Consider the following 11,556-nt stretch of genomic DNA (forward strand, 5'->3'; position numbering starts at 1 on the left):
GGGGGACAAAGGCAGGCAGGCAGGCAGCATGGAGCTGGGGACAAAGGCAGGCAGGCAGCATGGAGCTAGGGACTAAGGCAGGTGAGAGCTGGAGAGTGCAGTGCCTGGGAATGGAGAGCTGGAGCGTCAGGTAACAGGTTGGAGAACAAGTGAGTGTTGACAAATGAACCAGCGGGGAATAAACGGGAAGAGGGCGTATCTGGGGGTAAATGAGCGGCAGGTAGATGAAATGATGAATGATTGCACTGGTGTAATGAGATGGCAGGGAGAAACAGGGAATCCGGGGAGAAAACAACCAAAAAACAGGAAGCGAGGTTGACAAACCGTAACAGTTTCCACCTCTGTCAGACTCAGCGTAGCCTTGTGGGATGTCTGTCAAAGAAAATGAATAGATAGCTAGTGTCAGCTTGAAACACAGTACAGGTTAAGAAAACAAAAGAAGCTACACAGTCTCTTTCTAGTCTTTTTCCTCTGGAGGAATATTAAACATTTTGGATTTGTTCATGAGCTACTGCTCATGTGGTGGAGTAGGCAGGAAGAGATCCACAAAACCAAGAAACACACCAGCACTGGTGTCACAATGGCTGGAATATACTGTACATAGCTTGTCTTATTTGCTCAATCACTGTTTCATCCAAATTATATTCATCCAGTCAGTGATTATGCTACCTTTCCTCTTCCCAGCATACACCAATAGTACTCCACCTATGACACTTTAGGGTCTAATTTCCAGCCAGCGCAGTTTCTGCGTCTTTTCGTGCAGCTTTCCTCGGGCACGTGTCTACTTTTTGTACATTGGGACCGTATGTATGCAATGCAATTTTGGTGCTTGTTTTGACCCAAAATAGCGATAACAATAACACCTGCTCAGACCACCTTTTATTGCTATTGCAGGTGCATTTGCATTTTTCCTGACAAGCACATAGGCTGGGAAGCACAAGATCAGATATCCAAATGTATTTTAATGGTGACACAAATTAACCTTTAAATTCACAACTTATCTGCCGGAATTCACTGAATAATTTATTGTGTATCATGAAATATTGTGTGATAATTTAGAAAGATTATTTTTAAAAATAAACTAGCCCCCTGTATGTGGCTACAGTGCCTTGCGAAAGTATTCGGCCCCCTTGAACTTTGCGACCTTTTGCCACATTTCAGGCTTCAAACATAAAGATATAAAACTGTAATTTGTTGTGAAGAATCAACAACAAGTGGGACACAATCATGAAGTGGAACGAAATTTATTGGATATGTCAAACTTTTTTAACAAATAAAAAACTGAAAAATTGGGCGTGCAAAATTATTCAACCCCCTTAAGTTAATACGTTGTAGCGCCACCTTTTGCTGCGATTACAGCTGTAAGTCACTTGGGGTATGTCTCTATCAGTTTTGCACATCGAGAGACTGAAATTTTTGCCCATTCCGCCTTGCAAAACAGCTCGAGCTCAGTGAGGTTGGATGGAGAGCGTTTGTGAACAGCAGTTTTCAGTTCTTTCCACAGATTCTCGATTGGATTCAGGTCTGGACTTTGACTTGGCCATTCTAACACCTGGATATGTTTATTTGTGAACCATTCCATTGTAGATTTGGCTTTATGTTTTGGATCATTGTCTTGTTGGAAGACAAATCTCCGTCCCAGTCTCAGGTCTGTTGCAGACTCCATCAGGTTTCCTTCCAGAATGGTCCTGTATTTGGCTCCATCCATCTTCCCATCAATTTTAACCATCTTCCCTGCCCCTGCTGAAGAAAAGCAGCCCCAAACCATGATGCTGCCACCACCATGTTTGACAGTGGGGATGGTGTGTTCAGGGTGATGAGCTGTGTTGCTTTTACGCCAAACATAACGTTTTGCATTGTTGCCAAAAAGTTCGATTTTGGTTTCATCTGACCAGAGCACCTTCTTCCACATGTTTGGTGTGTCTCCCAGGTGGCTTGTGGCAAACTTTAAACGACACTTTTTATGGATATCTTTAAGAAATGGCTTTCTTCTTGCCACTCTTCCATAAAGGCCAGATTTGTGCAGTATACGACTGATTGTTGTCCTATGGACAGAGTCTCCCACCTCAGCTGTAGATCTCTGCAGTTCATCCAGAGTGATCATGGGCCTCTTGGCTGCATCTCTGATCAGTCTTCTCCTTGTATGAGCTGAAAGTTTAGAGGGACGGCCAGGTCTTGGTAGATTTGCAGTGGTCTGATACTCCTTCCATTTCAATATTATCACTTGCACAGTGCTCCTTGGGATGTTTAAAGCTTGGGAAATCTTTTTGTATCCAAATCCGGCTTTAAACTTCTCCACAACAGTATCTCGGACCTGCCTGGTGTGTTCCTTGTTCTTCATGATGCTCTCTGCGCTTTAAACAGACCTCTGAGACTATCACAGTGCAGGTGCATTTATACGGAGACTTGATTACACACAGGTGGATTCTATTTATCATCATTAGTCATTTAGGTCAACATTGGATCATTCAGAGATCCTCACTGAACTTCTGGAGAGAGTTTGCTGCACTGAAAGTAAAGGGGCTGAATAATTTTGCACGCCCAATTATTCAGTTTTTTATTTGTTAAAAAAGTTTGAAATATCCAATAAATTTCGTTCCACTTCATGATTGTGTCCCACTTGTTGTTGATTCTTCACAAAAAATTACAGTTTTATATCTTTATGTTTGAAGCCTGAAATGTGGCAAAAGGTCGCAAAGTTCAAGGGGGCCGAATACTTTCGCAAGGCACTGTATATGAATATTGTTGATATGTGCCAGGATACACGCCATATAATTTATACATTTTTGACTATTTCACTAAAAACTGAAACATTCTAAGCTTCATAAACACAGATGTTAAGATGGAGTGTTGCACTGAAGTGCATACCTAATAAAGTGTCAGGTGAGTGTATAAATCATTTTAAATATATTAGATAAAATGAAGAAGTGATGACAAATAAAATAAATGAGGGGAGTATGCATTTAAATATAAATGTCATAACATAACATAAATGAATGAATGAATGGCACATATGGCTAAAATATAAAATTGTTATAGTTAGTTCCCCTCACCAGGAGGGTGAGGGAGAACTGAGGTAAGACTCAAGACTGCTGACGCAGGTGCTAGTAAAAAAGGTGGTTTAATGATGGGCATCACAAAAAGGAACAGAGTCCATGAATACAGACAACCAGGGCTGGGGAAAGATGGCTGAGGAGAGACCAAGATGACCAGGGGAATAGACAGGTTAACGACAGAAACCAGGAGAGTGGGAGGAACAGGACGGACAGGTGAATAGACAAACTAACCAGGAGGATTGGTGAATAAAAAAAGGAAATCCACAGCAGAGGAACTGTCAGCGTGGACGTCTAAAGGCGTATAACACAAAACATATAACCAACGTACAAAATGCGATCCACAGCACAGGAACTGTCAGCATGGAAAACAAAATGACATACAATACATACCACGAATCAGGTCTGTTACAGGGTATGCAAGTTAATGCTCCAGCAAAGACGGAGCGTCTGCCAGAGGTATAAATAAGGAGGAAAGTAATCATTGGGATGCACCCCAGCTGTGCACATCGACAAACGAGTCGCTAATTACCGAATGCAACACAGCTGAGGTGCAGATCCTGCAGGTCGAGAGAGCAGAGAAGAGAAAGGTGGAAGAGAGGCAGGTTGCGCCGAGCGGACCTGACAAAAATATATAAAATAGTCCAATCAAAAGCCAGGCTAAGGAGACATGTTATTTGTACTGAAGAAATGTGACAAAAATATTAAAGAGGTTCTGTAACTTGACACTCTGACCACACATGACAATTATGGGACAATATTAAAGGATAACACAGTCTGAAGAAAGAGAAGAAGAAGAAAAGTCACAAAGTCAGCAAACAGACTCAGAAACACCAGTTGCACAGCAGCTAAAGTTTCTTAACATAAGCTGACATTTTACAGTCTCATTTTAAGGTAAAAGATAGGAGGGCGAGTGAAACTATTGCCAGGCTGGTGTGTGCCATCCCACCTAACTTATTCAGTCTGGTACAAAAGGCTGAAGATAGAATTCATTTTTTGTATAACCAGATCTTCCAGATTTTCATCACTGTGCACATACACTTACAGTCAATCTGCATATTCACAGTCCCACCCACCTTTTTCCACCTTTACCATCACTTTTGAAACGTTTGGCAACATTTGACCCAAATGACTTGAAATGATTCACAAACTGAATGTTCATACCAGGTATTTTGACTTAGCAGGAAAAATATGGGTATTCCTATAAGATTAATGATGAACATTTTCTGTTAAAGTGCCCCAATAAACCATGGCAGTGTAACAGTGAGCCAGCACGCATAATATCAGGACCCCGGAACTGAAACAGTTAAATGGAATTCATCCATCATTCACTGTATTATAAATGTACACTGAACAAAATTATAAACCCAACACTTTTGTGTTTGCCCCCATTTTTCATGAGCTGAACTCAAAGATCTACGACTTTTTCTAACTACACAAAAGGCCTATTTCTCTCAAATATTGTTCACAAATCTGTCTAAATCTGTGTTAGTGAGCACTTCTCCTTTACCGAGACAATCCATCCACCTCACAGGTGTGGCCTATCAAGATGCTGATTAGACAGCATGATTATTGCACAGGTGTGCCTCCTGAGGAGGCTGAGGAGGCTGAGGAGGTTTGGCATGTCGCCTAGGATCCTCAGCAACTTCTACAGCTGCATCACTGAGAGCATCTTGACCAGCTGCATCACTGTCTGGTATGGCATCACTACTGCTATGTACCGCAAGCGCCTGCCGAGAGTGGTAAAGACTGCGGAGAAGATCACCAGGACTCCACTGCCCTCTCTGCAGAGCATTTACCACTGCAAGGTGTGTAGGAAAGCTGCCTCCATCCTCAAAGACCCCACCCACCCCCAGCATGGACTGTTCACTTCTCTACCCTCTGGCTGGAGGTTTAGAAGTATGAAATGTAGGACCACTAGACTGAAAAACTCTTTCTTTCCCTCTGCCATCAGACTCCTAAACAGCTGAGGAGTTTATTACCAGGAAATACGTGATGTACTGTTTACATTCTCAGTTTGCACATGCATAATTGCACATTGGATGTTGACTGCTACACATGCTGCTCCCATGCAGAATACATTCTGTTATATTCTTATATATTTTTATTATATCTCTGCATTTGCTGCTTAAAGTGCCTTAGATTTAGTGTTACTTATTTATCTACTTTATATTTCATTTGTATTGTGTGGCATTCATGTGGACGGCTAAGTAAGAATTTCATTGTACAGGAAAACACGTTTCCTAACTATGCATATGACAAACAAACACTTTGAACTTTGACTTAACACACTGCTGATATTTCCTGTGATCTCATGATAGTACAGATTGGGATTATTGTCCCAGTGATACTCATTGCTGGTATATCATAAAATATTTTGCACTGACAGAAAATTTTCCATCTGTGTGTGTGCTGCCATTACACTGCTGTTCTGGGCCTCAATCCTGTGCACCGTTCTAACCATCCATCCATTATCTATACCACTGATCCTAACAAACTGACATTGGGCAAGAGGCAGGGCACACCCTGGACAGGACACCAGTCTATCACAGGGCTGACATGTAGACAACCAACCACACACACTCGCACTCACTCCTATGAGCAATTTAGCGTCACCAGTCAACCTAAGCTGCATGTCTTTGGACTGTGGGAGGAAGCCAGAGTACCCGCGGGGGAACCCACACAGAGGCACAGGGAAGAACATGCAAACTCCGCACAGAAAGGCGTCATGCTGGCTGGGGCTTGTACCCAGAACCTTCTTGCTACTGTTCTAGCCAGTTAAAGCTAAAAAGATAATGGGGTGAGCTGTCACCATCTGGGTGATTTGAATGAGTCCCTTCCATTAAAAATCACTGCTCAGGCCTAAAGGGTCAGTCATCTTAAATATTTTTAGTCCTTTTCCCTGGGAAACAAAAAAATAAAAATAAATGTATTTTTGGTGATTAAAAGATGGATTTAAATGAAGAACCTTATAAATTTTAGTTGTTTTTTTTATATGACTCATGCCTTTAGATTTCAGCATGTCAAGACTGCCAGATGTAGTATGTGCACATTTGTAGTGGAGGACAATATTTTTTGTTTCAGGTGATACACAACAACCTAAGAGTAAATCATTCCTGATATATATGAATACTTTAATAGTAATAATATATTAATAATATCATATTAATATATCAATCACCTATTGTGGTTACAGGCCCCATTTTTAAATATTTTATGATCCTGAAACTCACTCCTATGAGCAATTTAGCGTCACCAGTCAACCTAAGCTGCATGTCTTTGGACTGTGGGAGGAAGCCAGAGTACCCGCGGGGGAACCCACACAGAGGCACAGGGAAGAACATGCAAACTCCGCACAGAAAGGCGTCATGCTGGCTGGGGCTTGTACCCAGAACCTTCTTGCTACTGTTCTAGCCAGTTAAAGCTAAAAAGATAATGGGGTGAGCTGTCACCATCTGGGTGATTTGAATGAGTCCCTTCCATTAAAAATCACTGCTCAGGCCTAAAGGGTCAGTCATCTTAAATATTTTTAGTCCTTTTCCCTGGGAAACAATATAATAAAAATAAATGTATTTTTGGTGATTAAAAGATGGATTTAAATGAAGAACCTTATAAATTTTAGTTGTTTTTTTTATATGACTCATGCCTTTAGATTTCAGCATGTCAAGACTGCCAGATGTAGTATGTGCACATTTGTAGTGGAGGACAATAGTTTTTGTTTCAGGTGATACACAACAACCTAAGAGTAAATCATTCCTGATATATATGAATACTTTAATAGTAATAATATATTAATAATATCATATTAATATATCAATCACCTATTGTGGTTACAGGCCCCATTTTTAAATATTTTATGATCATGAACAGCCACTAGATGGTGCTGTAAGCTTCAGAATGGCAACTTGAAACAACTCTCTCCTGTCCGTGCTCCCCGATGACAGAGACTAATATCGACTTAAAGATGTTTCAAATCAATATTTTTCATTATTTGGGATCCAGACGCACAAAGGAATATTATCTTTATTAAAGTTCACAGTGTTGTATTATGTGGAGAAAGGGGGAGCACAAAAACAGACACAGAGATGACAGCTATAGTTAGACTGTTGTACTGTACTGTTTAGTTTTAGTGTTAGTTTTACTGGCACTGTTCATTACATGTGTTGTGCTGTCAGGCTGTAGAGTTCTTGTTAGTGGCTTTGAGCAGAATATAGATTATCACTTTTTCTGGAAATATAGACAAAAGAATGTGTATTAATTCACTATAATTCAGAATGCAAGCATAAAGGAAAACAAAGCAGACATTTTATAGTCTTAAAATAAATATCAAATTCAGTTTAAGTTGTCAAACAGTGTCAGTGCAAATGTTATAAAGTCAAATTATAATAATAGAAACACCAATAATCTACATGCCACACGGAGCGGCAGCGAACTTCTGAATTTGTCTATCAAGATCAGTGTGTGGTATCTGTTCTTATGGTGTCTTGTTGCTTGCTCTCTGTTGTTTTTGTCCCTTACTGCTGCTGGAACACTGGAATTTCCCCACTGTGGGATCAATAAAGTTCTAGCCTACCCTACGCTAATAATGAAAACTCAGCCAGTAAGTCATTTCTTCAGTAGGGGGCTCCACAGTGCAGTTATAGATATGTGTATCTGTATATTTGTATTGGTGTGTGTATGTGTGAACAGTTGTGATAGCCACCTGTGAGGTGAAAGGGAGGCTGACCTGCGACACATGCTCCTCTTTAGTTCCACATGACTGTGCGTGTGTGATAGTGGGAGACAGACAGACTACAGTATCTTGGGGGCCATTTATTTAAAATGGCTTTACCACATGAAATGAAAACCCAGCAGAATCAGGCTGAATTTTGCAGTGATGGTTTAAACATCCAGAGAAAAATGCAAGCAAATGCCTGTAAGGCAGAATTGGGCCTTAGATCTAATAATTACTTAAATTCTATTTGTACTTGAAAATGAACAAAAAAGCAAATATAACATACAACATAAATGTAAAAGCTCAGAGGAAGCTAACATTATGTATCTGCATGTCATTCATCAAGTTAAAAAGAGGAGCCTCACCACTCACCTCCGCTGAATGTGACTGCATCACATTCTGGTTGCACAGCAGCTTCGTCATGTCACTGCCACAGATCTCTGTCCACTGGAAGTGTTTCAGAAGCAGCACATCAGTCTGTTTTCAAGCAGCTGACATGTTCTTTTAAAAATGTGGTTTAGCATATTTAACTCCTACTTTCAGCTCACTGACTTGTGCTTTACTTGTTTTAATAAGTGTACCAGCATGCCATCTTATCTTTATTTTGTATGTGTAAGTCATGAAACGTGCACATATTACAAAACATATCAGAAGAAGAAAAAATTATAGCACACTTTCTTTTTCTTCACAGACATTAGTGAAGAGGAAATGAAGCATAGCATTAGTTCAAGCAAAGCTCTGAAGGTGCATTTGCATCTATTTATTGGCATAGTTTATTTTATTCTTTTGTCACAAAATTGCCAACTCACAGCAGATTAGTAATGTCCAATCATATTCAGGTAAGAGTACGCAGGAGACATTATAATCTGACTCATGCCGATCCCTTTTGCCTCAGATTCCTTCACCACCGTAGTCTCCTATGTTTTTGTTTTGTTTCTTTAATTTTTGCTCTTTAAGAGAGAAATAGTTTTCCAGGAAAACCCTCATTGCTGCTCAGATTCTTTAAGAATACCTTTAATGAACAATGAAGAATGTGATGAAAGCATCTCTGACTGAAAGAGTTTGGCTTTATGCTTGTAAAGACAAAATAATAATTTCATGTCAACAGGAAAGAAATGGAACCATTACTAAACACTCATGAGGGAAATTCAGGCTTTAAAGATGCAAGCTTGTGCAGCACAAACAGATGTAGTGCAAGAAGATAGCAGAAAGGATCTATGAGTGAGTTATCTAGCTCTTGTGTGCAATGGACAATGGCACACCAGCTCCAATGGTACTTCATCACTGAACCTGTTCTAAAGGTTCTGAACTGCAGGTAAGTTTGAGTAATAAATATTGAGGTGCAGTATAAATAAAGCACAACAATACAATGCTATCATTTTTAGCCATTAAGCTTTGGAGAACCAAACTAGAATTACTGCTTCATGGTAGTACAGTATGCCTACACCAGCCAGTCAAATTCACAGGAATGGGAGGAGATGTGAGGTCACAGTTACCTTGACCTTTGACCTTTGCCTTTGACCTTTGCAAATCAAAATCTGTTCAGTTCATCCTTGAGTCCAAGTGGACTCCAAATGCCTAAAAATGCCACACTCTGCAACCTTCTCAAAAAGGTGGCAGAAGGTTGCATTTTATTGGCAGCTACTACGGTACCTGGCTCCAGTGGAAAAGGTTAGCCAGAACTCCATTTTTTCTCTGCCCTTAGCCAAATATTGCAAAAAGCTACAACTTTACTTTTACAAAACTAAAACACATCTTTGTGCATATTTTACTATGTTGTATAATCTTCCAGATTCTTGCTGGCAATAGGGTAGTTCTGCCATGTCTGATGGACTTTGTGGGGTCAGCTCAACACTGAAGAAGACATAACAAAATGCCCCACCATCAGCCTCAAGAAGGTGAAACTGAGCCAGAGTGCTTTGACTGAGTGACCAGCCACTCACAGATAAGCGATCTAGCTAGCTGCTCATGAATTAGTAACTAATCCGGTGATTTACTTTCTGTGTTTATGTTCATTTGAATTAAGTTTTTGAAATGGTTCATGTAAAATTTAAATCTACGCTTAACATGCTTGACCCAGTATTACTTTTCAAGTGGGGTGGTGGGCTCAAAGCTAGCAGAGCCAGAATGTACATCCCCTTAAAGTTGAGGACAGATAAGTAACTGAAAGGCTGATACAAATCAACATTCCATATAAAAAAGTGGAGAGAATGAGTGAATGCATCACAATAGAAGCAGATTACACACTGCAGTTTTACTTCATGGGAAATACACATGCACTCTTAAATAATAAACCCGAAAACCCAACTTTTACAATGCTAAAGGCAGAGAGAATCTGAAATGCCATGATGACAGCCAGTACTAGACTACAGACAGAAGGACATAAAGGAGCAAAAACAGAGACAGAGCGGAAAAAACAAAACGTGTTATGCAGGACTGGTGCATGTGGTTTCTGGGTGTCATGGTGGGAGAATCAAAAGTAACACTCAGCAAAAAACAAAACAAAACAAAGCAAAAAAACACACACAAATACTCAACCATACCCGCCCACTTAACAAATTTATTTATGCACAGCTCAGCTAAAGGCTCCCACCCCCTGCAAACACAGAAACACAACCACTTCTCTCTCTCTCTCTCCTCCTTCCTCCCTCATCCCTCTTTTTCTTGCAGGTCATGGGAGATAGCAAAGAGATAAATATCACTGGCAATAAAAGGCCTGCATCATGAATAATAAAACAGCCTTAATCTCGGCCAATGATTTATACATCTACAGGCTCTGATGGCCGCACATACACACATGCACAGGCAGTGAGTCACATACTGAACACTGTTAAATTGAGATGAATGGTGATGCAGAATGTGGGACTGGTGTTGGACACACACCCAAACAGTCACCTATTCATACACACATACGCACAGCCAGAGAGACACCTACCCACACGTGCTAAAGAAAAACATGAGATTCATGCTGAAAATATGGAGATGTGGAAAACACACTTTCACACCGGTTTGGTGAGAAGACAGAGAGAGAAGAAAGAAGTAGATTCAGAAGCAGTTTTCTGTTACAAGTCAAAAGCAGTATGGTTTGATGCATAAGGTGAATGACGCTTATAAGTGCAAAACTGTCCTAGTAATTTGTCTCGCAAGATGAGAGGTTACCAAAACTGTCTAATGAATGAGTTACTTATCCTGTGACCTTGTTAATGACATATAGATACATAAACTGTGAGTAGATGTGAAGTACAAGAGTGGATCTTCTCCTGGAATGACTGAGAACAAACAAAGCAAACTGTGATCACACCCTTTCACTTCTAATGACATAAATCCAGGGAGAAACTACAGTCCCTCACAGAATTTCTTGACTGAATCTAAACCAATTAACAGGAAGACATGTCATAAATAGAGACAGAGTAGATATTATTACACTTGACAAAAAGCAGAATGCGACAAAATGCAATCGAAACAGATTTAGAAAATTCATCATGATGTTCACGAATCATGTGACTGATTAACAAAACAGACCTGTGTGGGGCAGAGATTAGTTTGTAACGTTCTTCAAAGTAAAATACATGAAACAAACATTAACGCAACATTTTCAGCATTTTTTTTACATTTATTTTCACAGTTTGATCTCTTAATCATGTTATCTTTCTGCACTCCTTTCTTCTGCAGTGGTTTAATGTCACTTAGCATCATCAGCTGTATATCTCAATGAACTACCTCCTACAATTTGTACTGTATAACAGCCATGGATGGACATGTGCATGCATTTTGCCAATGTTCTCAATA

The sequence above is a fragment of the Monopterus albus genome, unplaced genomic scaffold (assembly GCF_001952655.1).
Source record: "Monopterus albus unplaced genomic scaffold, M_albus_1.0 scaffold65.1, whole genome shotgun sequence".
NCBI lineage: Eukaryota > Metazoa > Chordata > Actinopteri > Synbranchiformes > Synbranchidae > Monopterus > Monopterus albus.